The sequence below is a fragment of the Amblyraja radiata genome, assembly GCF_010909765.2.
Source record: "Amblyraja radiata isolate CabotCenter1 chromosome 42 unlocalized genomic scaffold, sAmbRad1.1.pri SUPER_42_unloc_2, whole genome shotgun sequence".
Lineage (NCBI taxonomy): Eukaryota > Metazoa > Chordata > Chondrichthyes > Rajiformes > Rajidae > Amblyraja > Amblyraja radiata.
The window spans coordinates 2,207,420-2,222,073 of NW_022630088.1; positions in this window are offsets into that span (position 1 = coordinate 2,207,420).

Below are 14,654 nucleotides of genomic sequence, written 5' to 3' on the forward strand. Positions count from 1 at the left end.
AAAGCGAAATCATGCCAATAACAAATTCAATTTACATACAATACAACAATCCCCTTTTAAAATAGTTAAAGATAAATTTAAATACTTAGGAATCTGGGTAACTAAGACATATACCTCTTTATTTTAAACTAAATTTCCCACCCTTACTGAATAAACTACATAAGAATATTCAATACTGGAAAACACTCACCATTTCAATGCTTGGGAGAATTAATGCTATAAAAATGATTTTTTTTTTACCGCAACTTACTGTACCTACTTTAATTAATTCCGATATATATCCCAAAAACTTTTTTTCAAAAAAAGTCGACTCCATTGTTACAAGTTTTGTCTGGGATTATAAGAATCATAGAATAAGTAAAAAACATTTATGTAAATCAAAGATAAATGGAGGTCTGGCTTCGCCAAATTTCTTATTTTATTTTTGGGCAGTCCATATTAAAAACATGAATTTTTTGGCTGGAAGAAATGGACCAACAACCAGATTGGCTAATGATGGAAAAGGAAGACTGTCTACCTTTTGAAATTGGACCGATCATATTTGCCCCCACAAAACAGCACAACAAAACCTATAAAGAAAACCCCATAATACATAGTGGAATACGAATTTGGAAACAAATAAAAAAAAAGATTTAAAATTGAATAATATACCACTCTGCCTTCCCATTGTAAATAATCCTTTGTTCAAATCATCCTTTATGGACAAAGGTTTCACACAATGGAAAAATCATGGAATCAAAAATATAGGACATCTTTATGGGAAAGGTACTTTTCTTTCATTTCAAGAGTTACAACTGAATTATGGACTGCACTCAAATAATTTTTTCAGATATCTACAAATTAGAGATTATGTTAAATCTAATACACAAGTTTATAGGAATAGGGAATCAGAAATTCTTGATGAGTGTCTGAACAAGCATCCTAATACTGAAAAACTAATAGCTTATATTTATAACACCCTACTAAATAACGAGGTACCACCGACCGAACCACATAGATACAAATGGGAAATTGAAATAGGTCATCCTATCACGAAAGATATGTGGGACGAAGTTTACAACAAATACATCAATGTTCATTAAATGCCAGACATACTTTAATACAATTCAAGGTCTTACATAAACTACACTTCTCTAAAATAAAACTAAATAGAATCTTCCCACAAATCTCTCCTATTTGTGATAAATGTCTACATTTAGAGGCTAATTTAACACATACGTTTGCAAACTGTATAAAACTTAAACATTTCTGGACAGATATTTTTGAAATAACTTCAGAAGTTATTAATACAAAACTGGACCCAGACACAAAATTAATAATACTTAGAATATCAGAACAAAGCTTAAACACTCACAACAAACCAAAGAAACTTCCTCAATTACAGTATAATAACCGGAAAAAAATTAATATTAAAATTTTGGAAAGGCCCTACAACCCCCACAATCAAATGTGGATTACGGAAATGTCGGAGACCCTATACTTAGAAAGAATTAGACTTGTCTTAATGGACAAACAAGATCGTTTCCATAAAATTTGGGCTCCATTCATTAACTATCTGAAGGGACAGATTGGCACAGCACGAGGACCCAGCTGAAACTTGAACTCAGGAACAGATGAAAAACTATACTCTATACTTTATAACCTACGAACCTATCTCCATTGATGTATTACAGGTAACCCATTCCACCTCCCTTGTTTTTCTGTTGTGTTTTTTGCTTTCTTTTTATTTGTAACTTTCTACCCTCTCTTTTTCTCGCTTTCTATAAAAATAAAAATACTAGAAGTAGAAGTAATTGATAATGGAAAATTTTAATAATGTATGACTGATGTATATGAAAAGTTTTTTTTTTACTATAATATGTAACTACATTGTATAATATGTCTACTTCTAATAAATAATTTTTTTTTTAAAATAACCAAAAAAAAAAAAAAAAAAAAAAAAAAAAAAAAGAAGCTGGGTTACACTGACAATGGACACAAAATGCTGGAGTAACTCAGCAGGACAGGCAGCATCTCTGGAGAGAAGACATGGGTGACGTTTCGGTTCGAGACCCTTCTTCAGGCTGAGAATCAGTGTAGAAGGAGTCCAGATATATGGCACAGAGGGGGAGCAGTGAGAGAGGATGTTGCAGAATTGTCAGAGAGAGGAGGAGAACCTCTTCAAAGTAGGAAGTGGCAGGTGCAACATCATCTGATACAGAACGTGCAAAATATCAGCATTGCGCACCCATATATCGGATGTCTGCCACTTATCACTTAGTAAATGATTAAAACTCAACAATTCCAATTAGGGTAGAAACATAGAAATAGGTGCAGGAGTAGGCCATTCGGCCCTTCGAGCCTGCACCGCCATTCAATATGATCATGGCTGATCATAAGTGATATGCATAAGTTTATATAATGATAAGAGTGATGGGCAGAGATTGACACAAAATACTGGAGTAAATTCCCAATGGGTCAGGCAGAATCCCTGGAGAACATAGATAGATGATGGTTCGGGTCTGAACTCTTCTTCAGGCCTGAAAAGGCGCCTATCCATGTTCTTTCTGGATGCTACCTGACCACCTGAGTTGCTCCAGCATTTTGTTGTCAATCCTTGTTAAAAAACAGATATGGTTTAAAGATTTGGTCCAGATTTTGTATAAATCAGTTCTTTGTTACCACAGAGTGATGCACAGCTTGGATGCTCCGTGTTTTAATGTTCTTCATAAGATCTGTGGTCAGTGTGAAAAAGAAGAGTAAGAATTAAGAGAAGTAATATCAATAGACAGGAGTGAGTTACTCTGTGGGATGAGAAAGCGAGAGAACAGTGTTGAAGAGAGAACAGAGTCATTTACAAAACAGATGAGGAAACTCTGCTCCTATTTCTGTGCGTAGACTATGTGTAACTTCCTTGGCTATGCTCAATAGCCCCATTTATCAGGCAGCTGGAGATTTTTTTTTCCATATTTATTTTCAACATTCGTTTAAAGGAGATAATAGCCATAAAACAGTGGAATCCATCAAAAAGTGACTCTTGCAGGTTGCTACAGACAATTCATTGTATCATCTAAAGGTAAATGTTGCGAAGAGCATAAGGACCGAGTCCCCGGTTGGCAAAAAATGCAAGTATTAACTCTGCCGTGTGAGTCAGGGAAACTCTGTTCATATTCCAAAATAAGATGGCGGCACAATATAATTTGGCCTCACAATGACACAGCCGGTTGAGTTGCTGCGTCACAGCGCCAGAGACCCGGTTTCCATCCTGATCTCGGCTGCTATCTGTGTGGAATTTACACATTCTCGCTGTGACTCTAAGGGTTTCCTCCAGGTACCCTGGTTTCCTCCCACATTCTAAAGATGTGCGAGTTTGTTGGTCTCTGTAAATTACCTCTAGTGTGTAGGGAGAGGTTGTTGAAATGGGATAACACCAAACTAGTGTGATTGGGTGATTGATGGTCGGCATGGACTCGATGGGCCAAAGGGCCTGTTTCCATGCTGCATCTTTCAATCAATCAATCAATGAATCGAAATATTGAGTTCTCAATTTCAAAGTAGATGTCTTTCATTTGCTTAATGCATGTGTAGGCAACCGTTTGTATGATCTGGCATGAACTACTAGAAGTGACTTAGGAAGGTTGTTATGGTTAATGCATTAGAAGAGGCATTCCTGCAGTACTAATTATTTTTGAATTCCAAGGCCAAAATTGATCAGCAGAAAGGTATAACATCTCTGGCATGCTAAATGTTTGCAGGCCTGTGGGATGTTTGGGACAAGCCTGAGTTAAGGATGGTTGTGAACTGTAGATCATAAGGATGTATGTGGCACAAGCAATTGCAGATACTGGTTGACAAAAAAAGACATGAAATATTGGAAGTAACTCAGTGGGTCAGGCAGTATCTCCAGAGAGAACATAGATAGACCACATTTTGGGTTGGGACACTTCTACAGACTGGATAGAAAGATCACCTATTTATGTTCTCCAGAGATGTTGCTTGACCTGCTGAGTATACTTCAGCACTTTCTGTCTTTTGTAGACATTATTACCTCTTTCACCATCAAAATTGCAGTTAAATGAATTTGGGGAATTCATTGTCACAGATGGTTGTGGAGGTTAAGTCTATGGTTATTTTTAAATTGGAGATTTAATTAGTAAGGGGGGTCAGGGGTTATGGGGAGCAGGCAGTTAAATGGGGTTGAGAGGGAATGATAGATCAGCCGTGATTGAATGGCAGAGTAGACTCAATGGGACAATTCTGCTCCAATGACTTATGAACTTATGACAATCATACATATTATTCAGTTTCCATATTCTGAAGGGGATTATGTCTCTTCAATTTCAGGTTACAGTCTCTTTTACTGTGAAAAGAAGGAAGGGGTGAAGGAACAACAGCAGAAGTGTGTGTCCTCACGGACAGTAACATGTAAATATTTAAGAGCAGGCAAGCTATGAGGGAAAGTCAAGCGCTCCCTTAAGTCCCTGGTTCTCAACATGGCCAACGTTGACCACTCACAAACTCCTTCGCCTCAAACTCCTCCATCTCATATTCTCTCACTCGCACTCTCACACTGGGGTTACTCTCAGCTTCGGAGTAGGAAAAACTTCAGACTCTTTTATTTGGGAAGAGTTAGCGAGAACATGCCAAGAAATTGGGGATGGTTCAATGGTATTTTATTGTCACATACGTAGGTACAGTGAAATTATTTTTGCGTACAGTTCAGTAACAATCTCACGATACATTAGACTCAATCACACTTACAGTGCATTCAGAAAGTATTCAGACCCCTTCACTTTTTCCACATTTTGTTACGTTACAGCCTTATTCTAAAATGGTTTAAATTCTTCTTTTTTTTATCAGCAATCTACACACAATAGCCCACAATAAAAAAGTGAAAACAGGTGTTTAGAAATTTTTGCAAAATAATTAAAAATAAATAACTGAAATATCACATTTACATAAGTATTCAGACCCTTTACTCAGTACTTTATTGAGGCACCTTTGGCAGTGATTACAATCTCAAGTCTTCTTGGGTATCATGCTACAAGCTTGGCACACCTGTATTTGGGTAATTTATCCCATTCTTCTCTGCAGATCCCCTCAAGCTCTGTCAGGTTGGATGGGGAGTGTCGATGCACAGCTATTTTCAGATTCTTCCAGAGATGTTCGATCGGGTTCAAGTCCGGGCTCTGGCCGGGCCACTTACGGACATTCACAGACTTGTCACAAAGCCACTCTTGCGCTGTCTTGGACGTAAGCTTTAGGTCGTTGTCCTGTTGGAAGGTGAACGTCTGCCCTAGTCCGAGGTCCAGAACGCTCTGGAGCAGGTTTTCATCAAGGATCTCTCTATACTTTGCTCCGTTCATCTTTACCTCGATCCTGACTGGTCTCCCAGTTCCTACCGCTAAAAAACATCCCTACAGCATGACGCTGCCACCACAATGCTTCACTGTAGATATGGTATTGGCCAGGTGATGAGCGGTGCCTGGTTTCCTCCAGACGTAACACTTGGCATTCAGGCCAAAGAGTTCAATCTTGGTTTCATCAGGCCAGTGAATCTTGTTTATGTGCCTTTAGGCAAACTCTAAGCGGGCTGTCATGTGTCTTTAACTGAGGAGTGGCTTCTGTCTGGCCACTCTACAATAAAGGCCTGATTGGTGGAGTGCTGCAGATATAATTGTCCTTCTGGAAGTTTCTCCCACCTCCACAGAGGAACTCTGGAGCTCTGTCAGAGTGACCATCGGGTTCTTGGTCACCTCCCTGAATATGTTAGTAAGTCTCAATCCTAAGGCCCTTCTCCCCCGATTGCTCCGTTTGGCCAGGCTCTATGAAGAGTCCTGGTGGTTTCAAAGTTCTATTTAAGAATGACGGACGCCACTGTGCTCTTCGGGACCTGCAATGCTCCAAAACATGTTTCCCCGCAGATCTGTGTCTCAACACAATCCTGTCTCGGAGGTCTACAGACAATTCCTTTGTCTTCATGGCTTGTTTTTTGCTCTGACATGCACTGTCAACGGTAGAACCTTATATAGACACGTGTGTGCCTTTCCAAATCATGTACAATCAATTTAATTTACTACTTGTAGACTCCTATCAAGTTGTAGAAGCATCTCAAGGATAATCTATGGAAACACGATGCACCAAAGCTCAATTTTGAGAGTCACAGCAAAGGGTCTGAATACTTGCGTCAATGTGATATTTCAGTTATTTATTTTTAATTATTTTGCAGTAATTACTAAACACCTGTTTTCGCTTTTATATTATGAGGTATTGTGCGTAGATTGATAATAAAAAAAATGACTAACCAATTTTAGAATAAGGCTGTAATGTAACAAAATGTGGTAAAAGTGAAGGGGTCTGAATACTTTCTCCATGCACTGTAAGTGCAAGGGTGTAAGGTAGTGGTTTATACTGAGGTAGTTTACAAGAAGTGAATGTTTCCAGTGACATCTTGTACCCTTCAAGTTCAGAGTTGTTGAAAATAGTGTTAAAAATTAAATAATGAGAAATCTTAATTCAGTGAGTGGTGTGGGAAAATTCTGCCCACTTGCAGAGGATGTTCCGATCTTAATCACCCATCCATCCTCATCATGAGTAACACATTTGAAGTACCTGGCTAATTTAAATAACTGTGACACCAATCTCACACATTGGGTTCACATCATTAGCACAGTTTGCTTATTGTATAGAACTTGATTTTTACCATGGGAAGTTACTTCCATATATCAATGGCCTGCCCACCATCGAAGGGATTAACAGGAAAGGCAGCCAATATCATTAAGGACACAAGTCAGACACAAAATGATGGAGATAAGCAAATTGCCAGCAGGTGTTGAAACTACATCAGCCCTTGGCTTTTCATGTTCACAAGTTATAGGAGCAGAACCGGGCCCATTGAGTCCACTCCGCCATTCAACCATGGCTGATCTCTGCCTCCTAATCCCATTTTCCTGCCGTCTCCTCATAACCCTTAACACCCATTCTAATCAAGAATCTGTCTATCATTGCCTTAAAAATATCCACTGATTGGCCTCCACAGCCCTGTGTGGCAATGAGTTCCATAGATTAACTACCTTCTGACTAAAGAAGTTCCTTCTCACCTCCTTTCTAAAAGAGCGCCCTTTAATTCTGAGGCTATGACCACTGGTCCTAGACTCTCCCACCAGTGGAAACCTTTTGGGTTGAGGTGCAGAACAAGTTGTAAAAGTTACAAAGAATAGTTATTGCTTTAATTTACTTAAGGATCATGTTGTGTAAAGAACTACAATGTCACTTGCAATAATGCATGTACATTCCCAGAAGAAGTCTGTGATGAACCTTTGCATAAACTACACACTCCTTGTGTCTCAGACAGATTGACCAGCACACTAAACGATGGAATGTGTTACAGGTTGAGTGTTCATACTTTGTACAGGCAGCAAAGGATGGGATAGTAACCATAAAAACTAATAACATCATAAAGGATGTTGGGTGAGCCCACAAATGGGCTGACAGGCTCTGAACAACTAACCATTATTCTTTGGAAATCCAAAATGCAGACATGAGCAAAGGAGAAAATAAATTACAGCAACATTTGTTGTGAATAAATGGGCACAGCTTTTGAGCTGTTGAAAGTGGAATAGCATAGAAAATTATTTTTAGGTTTTTAGTTTTAGAGATATACATTAGTTTTAGGTTATCCCAGTTTCACATCCTACACACTAGGGATAATTTAACCAATTAAACAGCAAACCTGTACATCTTTGGAATGTGGGAGGAATCCGAAGCACCCACGCATTCACTGGGAGAACGTACAAACTGTGTACAGACAGCACAATAGTCAGGATCGCCATAGCCCGGGTCTCTAGCCTTGTAAGTCAGCAACTCTACCGCTGTGCCACTGCGCTGTCCTGAAAGATCAATCTCAAACCACTGTGTGTAGTTTATACAAAGGTTCATCACATACTTCTTCTGGGAATGTCTACATGCATTGGTAATCTTTGTAATATGACAAAGCACAGGAATTGTTCTTTTAAGGTACTTTTAAGAGAGCATTAATTGTAATAGAAGAGACTGGTGGAGGTGCATGTAAACCTCTGTCTCACCTGGAAGGGTTGCTGGGGCCCCTGATGTAAATGAAGGAGGGGGGGGGGGGTATAGGGACAGGTGTTGCATCTCCTTCTTTTGCCGGGGAAAAGGGAGGGATAATGATCCGAGGAGTCACGGAAAAGTAGTCTCTGCAGAGAGCTGAAAGGGATGGGTACAGGAAGACTGGTGGTTGAATCTCATTCTGCTGCTGATGTTTGTGCAATGTTGCTTAGTCTGCCCTACTGAAATGTACCCGGCAGGCCAGAATATAGAAATAAATGGAAAGGGAACAGAGGAATTGCAGGCAAAAATGGCCAGTCCTGATACAAACAGTAAAGGGGCTGTCCCACTTGGGCGACCTAATTGACGAGTTTAGAAGAGTTTGAAAAAATGACATGTTGAAGACCTCCTTCGACTATGTAGAAGACCTCCTTCCACCTCCTTCGACTATGTAGAAGACCTCCTTCCACCTCCTTCGACTATGTTGAAGACCAGCTTCGACTAGCTACGACTAATTTTGGGACAATTGGAGACGGAATAGTGGAGAGTGAAGACGACCTCCTTCGATCTCCTTCAACCTCCCTTCGACTATGATGAAGACTATCTATGACTATCTTCGACCACCTTCGACTACCATCGATTACCTTCGACTAACATGCCGACCTACTATGGCTAAACCTACGAGTAAAAAAAGTATAGATTTTTTCCATGGCGATCTTTTTTTACTCACGGGCATTTTTTTAACATTTTGAAAAAAAAAGCCGCGACCTAGCTGAGGCCTCCAGTACGCGGAGACCACTCTCGAGCATGAAGGAGAGTTACGAAGACCTCCTATGACCTTGTGTCGACCATGCTGCGAGTATGAGTCGAGGGCGAACTCGCGGATTAGGTCGCCCAAATTCGACAGGCCCTTAAGAAAGTCGGATTAAATGTTGGCTTTAGTGATTTGTGTACGAGGACACCTTGGACATTCACCTTATCTGCTGACCTTTCCAACATTTTCTGACAAATTCAAATTATCAGCATCCAATTTTATTTTTCAATCATTTGCAATTGTGAGAAGCAAAGTGATATTTCATAAAATATAATAGAGAAAAAAATCTTCTGAAAGAAGTTGCATCAGAACAGTGTCCACAGATTAGAGGGTTTTAGTTTGAACAGTTTCTGATAGGTGTAGAAAGGAACTGCAGATGCTGGTTAATACTGAAGATATACACAACATGCTAGAGAACTCAGCAAGTCAGGCAGCATCTTTGGAGGAAAAGTCGTCCAAAGTCGTCCTACCTGTCCCACTGTTCGCATCCTTGTATCCCTCTTATTATCACACCTTCTCCAGCCAACAGAGGCCATTAGGGGTTCCACCCTGCCTGCGATCATCTGTTGTCAGGCCTGATTTCTTCTGAGCTTTTCTCATCTCCAGTTTATCTCCCCCCCCCGCACACCCTCCATCACCCCACCACCACCTCTCAGTCTGCAGAAGGTCTCCGGCCCAAAATGTCACCTAATCTCCAGAATGCTGCCTGATCCGCTGAGTTACTCCAGCATGTTGTGTCTAGTGCTGAAGGGTAATGGACTGAAGCCACTCTTCTGTTTTTCTGACCAGCCAACTCCAAATGTGGATGTAGAAATGTCTGTTTGCATGGTAGAGGAGGCACTGAAGAAACAGATCAGGGACGTTTATTCGAACATCTCCATGAAACATTGACACATCATTTCACTTAAACTATATGTCAGTGCCACACTCCACAGTTAGACACACTCAGGCAGAAATACAGATGCACAGAACTGTCAAGGGACCGTTGAGTCACGTTTAGCCCAATCTAGACAGACGGATGGTTTGAATAGCAGAACAATCAGTAAAGTCTCGTGACAGGAGCCACAAAGAGAAATACTGTTTACAGGATTAGTTCGTTGAGACTTAATAGATTAGAATTGAGACGATGCGGGGTATCCAGGAAATGGTGGAGGTAAATGCATCTACGAGTATAGAATCATAGAGTCATACAGCATGGCCCTTCAGCCCAACTTGCCCATACCAACCAATATGTCGCCTCTACCATATTCCCACCTGCCTGCGCTTGGCCCATATCCCTCTAAATCTGTGCTATCCACGTACCTGTCTGTATGTTTCTTAAACATTGCGATAGTACCTAGATAAACTACCTCCTCTGCAAGCTCGTTCCTTACACCCATCACCCTTTGCGTGAGAAAGTTACCCCTCAGGTTCCTATTAAATCTTTCCCCCACCGCACCTTAAACCTATGTCCCACTCTTTGTGTGAATCACATGGAAGTTGATGAGAAAGTCAGGTAAATCCACGTGGACCAGCGTTGGGTGAAAAAGATTATGAGATGGTAAATCTCCCTAAAGTGAATCCCATGATAGTTCATTAAGGTACAACGGAAAGTATTTCTGTGAAGAGTCAGGATGTGACATTATGTCCAGTGGTAAATGCTCATCCAGTAACATGCAACGAATCTGCAAATGAAATAGAAATGAGCAGTAAACATAAGGATCACAGTTTGCTAATAGATATGACTATGTACATTTGGAAAAAAATTGTAAATGTTTTTTTTTAACAATATGGGATGCAGTTTGTTTCTGAACAAGAACAATTCTTTGGTCAGAAGGTGGTGAATCTGTGGAATTCATTGCCACAGACAGTTGTGGAGGCCAAGCCAATGGATATTTTTAAGGCAGAGATTGACAGATTCTTGATTAGTAAGGATGTCGGGTTATTGGGAGAAGGCAGGAGAATGGGGTTGAGAGTGAAAGATAGATCAACCATGATTGAATGACGGAGTAGACTTGATGGGCCGAATTGCCCAATTTTGTTCCTATGACTTATGGACGCGAATAATACTATTGCTTTAAGGCTTTTAAATCTTTATGTAGTGTCTTGTTCTCTGGTCTGCATGAAGGTACAAGGTACATAAATTCAGCACATTGATGTGATTTGGCATGATAAGTGGACAAGGAACCTTTACTCATCCATAGTGCTTTGTAACTCTTAGTAAAACTGATTGTTCTTGTTGATCTACCCCTCTGCATATGTTTGACTCCATATCTGGACCTCCTCATTAGCAGTATTTCCAACCAGGGGATTTTTATATGGGAAGGTTGAGCAGTGTGCAATATGAGCTGATATTTAACGTGAAGCTCATTTAACCCTATTGGAAGCACCATTGTCCTCTTATGACCAATGTTTTGTGATGTGAGTTTTTGAAATGCCCCACTGGTGTCCATGTTAATCTTAGAAAGGGTAATCCATCACAGGTATACAGGGAAGAGAGGTGGTGGAAGGGAACAATAAGCTAAAGATGAACACTAAGTCTCCAACAGATACATGTAGGATCCCTTTAAATGCCTGATACAAATGGACATACCCAAAGTAGAGACTCCAACTATTCAGAGAGTTGTAGGATCAGTGGCACAGTAGCGTAGTTGGTAGAGCTGTTGCCTCACACTGCCAGAGACCCGGGTTTGATCCCGACCTCTGGTGATGTCAGTGTGGAGTTTGCAGGTTCTCCCTGTGACCCCAAAGATGTGCAGTTTGTAGGTTTATTGACCACAGTAAATTGCACTTAGAAAGTAAGGAGTGGGTGAGAAAACAGAATAACAAATAGTATAAACGAGTCTTCAATGGTCGGTGTGAACTTGATGGACTGGTTTCCGTGCTGTATCTCTTAACTAAACTAAACTAAATTTTCATGAAACAATGATTATGCTTTCAAAATTTATAAGGGGCATGACAAGGCAAACTGCAGATTTGATCATTATTGCACTGCAGAACTGGAGAAGCTTTAAGAGGATATTGCAAGCTGCGTATGTGGGTAAGATAGATTATTATATGGAAAAAATAATGAAGCTATCCACTTTGGTGTACGATGGAGAAAAGCAGAGTGTCAAGTAGACCTTCTGAAGAAGGGTCCCCACCCGAAATGTCACCAAGCCATGTTCTACTGGGATGATTTTTGATTCAGTGACTTACCCCAGCACTTTGTGTCCTTTTTTGTAAGCCAGCATCAGCAGTTCCTTGTTATTAGTTGAAGAAGATTTCTGAATGTTTGTACTCCAGTAATTGAAAGCTAACGTGCACGTGAGGCAAATGGTCTGGGTTTTTTTAATGAGATGATTTGACTACCGTACTGTATAGGGTCTTGATGAGGCTGCATCCTTGAGGATTGTGTTCAATATTGGTCTTCTTTACCTATCCAATAATAAAGTTGCTGAAACACTGATGTAGTGAAGATTCACTTGACTGGCTCCAGGAAGCGCAGGATTGTTAGATGAGAGGTGATTGTGTAAACTTGGCGTGCTTAGAAGGATGAGAGGTGATTTGACTGGGACATACACAATTCTTGCAAGACTCGTGAGCATTATACCTGGCTGAGAAACATAAAAGGAACAGCTACAGTCTCAGAATATGAAGTAAGATATTTAGGATTGAGCTGAGGAGAAATGTCTTCTCTGTCTTGGAAGGTTGTCAAAACTCAGCCATTGAACTTATTCAAATCAGAAAATAATTAATAATTAATAATAAGTTTAATAATTCAGGAAATTATTGCTGAGAATCCAATGGTGTATTCCTGCTCCTATTCCTTATATTCCTATATCATGTCGATCATCTCTGGCAACCTTGAAATGAGCATGCACCATAGAGGCTGCGTGTATCAATTGTCTACATTACCACAGAGCAGCAGGAGCTGTATATTGTGCCTCTATGCCTTCCTGTGCTAGTTTGCCCAGCTCTACTCTTGCCTTTTTGGTGCAGACGTTCATCAGAAGACACGCGCCATCAGTACATTCTTGGAATTCAAATAAATTGTGGTATGTATTCTCAAATCCAGTCTTCCTTCCATCCTTTCCTTCCCGTCCCCATAGTCCTCCTTACTGCATACAATGCTAGTGACAATTTCAACCCTGCCTCTGTATTGTGGTGGGAAATGGCTTTCAATAACACAGTGGATGCAAAGCCTTAAGGTATGTTGATGTAAGCTCTTAGTAATTCCTGCTGCAATATTAACTGTTAAAACCTTTAGCAGTGATTATCGTCTAAAGTTCCTGACCTTCAATGATCGTAGCAAAGTTTGCATCTCAGTCTAAGATCAATGTGGAATAAAGTTGGGAAATGAACATTGAACATAGAACATAAAAATAGTACAGCGTAGGGACAGGCCCTTCAGCCCACGATGTCTGTTCCGAACAAGATGCCAAGATAAACTAATCTCTGCCTGCACCTGACCCAGATCCCTCCAGTCCATGAATATCCACGTGCTTATACAAAAGTCTCTTTATATCGTATCTGCCTCCATCATCCTGGTAGCACGTCCCACACACTCACTGCTCTCCATGTAAAGAAACATTGCCCCAGCTTATCTCCCCGAAACGTTGCTCCTCTTACCTTTTAGCTATGCCCTCTAGTCTTTGACATTTCCATTGAAGTGAACGAATTCCAATGAATTTCACACTGTTTTTATATAGATTAATTATGACTGATGGGAAAGCACGGGAGAGCTAAATTGAGTTTAGAAATTCAAGCATTGCTTCATTGGTTTGAAAAATTAATGGAAGCAGCTTTTGCTCCCATCTGCTGACCAATAACAAGTTATCTGGATGTTAGGCTTCATAATTCCCATAAACCAGTGTTAAATGCAGGAGGCAATGTTTCTCATCATTTGACACTTTGAATTATAAATCACCATTCAGTACTAACTTCCAGGATTATGACCAGTTGGATCACACTGCTGCCCGCACATCGGTGAAACCTGGTCAATTTATTTGTAACATGAAATCTGGAGCAAATAAGTGTGTGTCAATAACTGGAGAGCTCTCGAAATAAAAGCACATATGAAATGAATGCTGATTGAAGAGAAGCACTGCAGCATGTAATGCAGTTCCAAGTCCTCGTTTATCAAAGCTGTCATCAATTCACTGCAGAACATGTTTGTCGCAGTGATATTCCAGGGGCACTGGGGCTTCAATAAGACAGGGAACACACTACTGAGCGGGAATACTTAATGCTGTAGCTGGACTAGTGCCATGCTGTGGTTACAAGACACAGTGCAAGATGAACTGCTGCAATAAAGCGATATTTAGATGCCCCATGCGAGGCTCACGAGAAACAATAACCTTGAGATCCACACATGAAGGGAATGTTACAGCTAAATACATTTTTGTTTTATCATGAAGCTTTAAAAGCAGCCAGAAGATAGAGAAGTGTTCGTTCACGAAAATGAATCAGGTTTTATTTTTAACACTTTAAGGCATAATGGTACATAGAAAATCTTTAGAAAATTAAAATGGATGTGAAATTAGTTCCCTGATCATTATTTTATATGATATAAAAGTATATGTAATTTTTGTTCATTTGCTCTTGTTGTCTGAGAGAATAGAGCGATATCATCCCCTACCACTGGCATTCAGTAAGGGCATGATAACAATTCTCATTTTTTTTAGCCCTATGCCTACGAGATGCTTTAAATTATTAACAGATTTCCTTAAAATTTGGAGTGTACAAAACATTTTCTTTGTGCCAGATAGGGATACTAATAAGCACAGATCGTCAGAGAATATACCTGCTACTGTGACGTGGCTGTGCATAGATT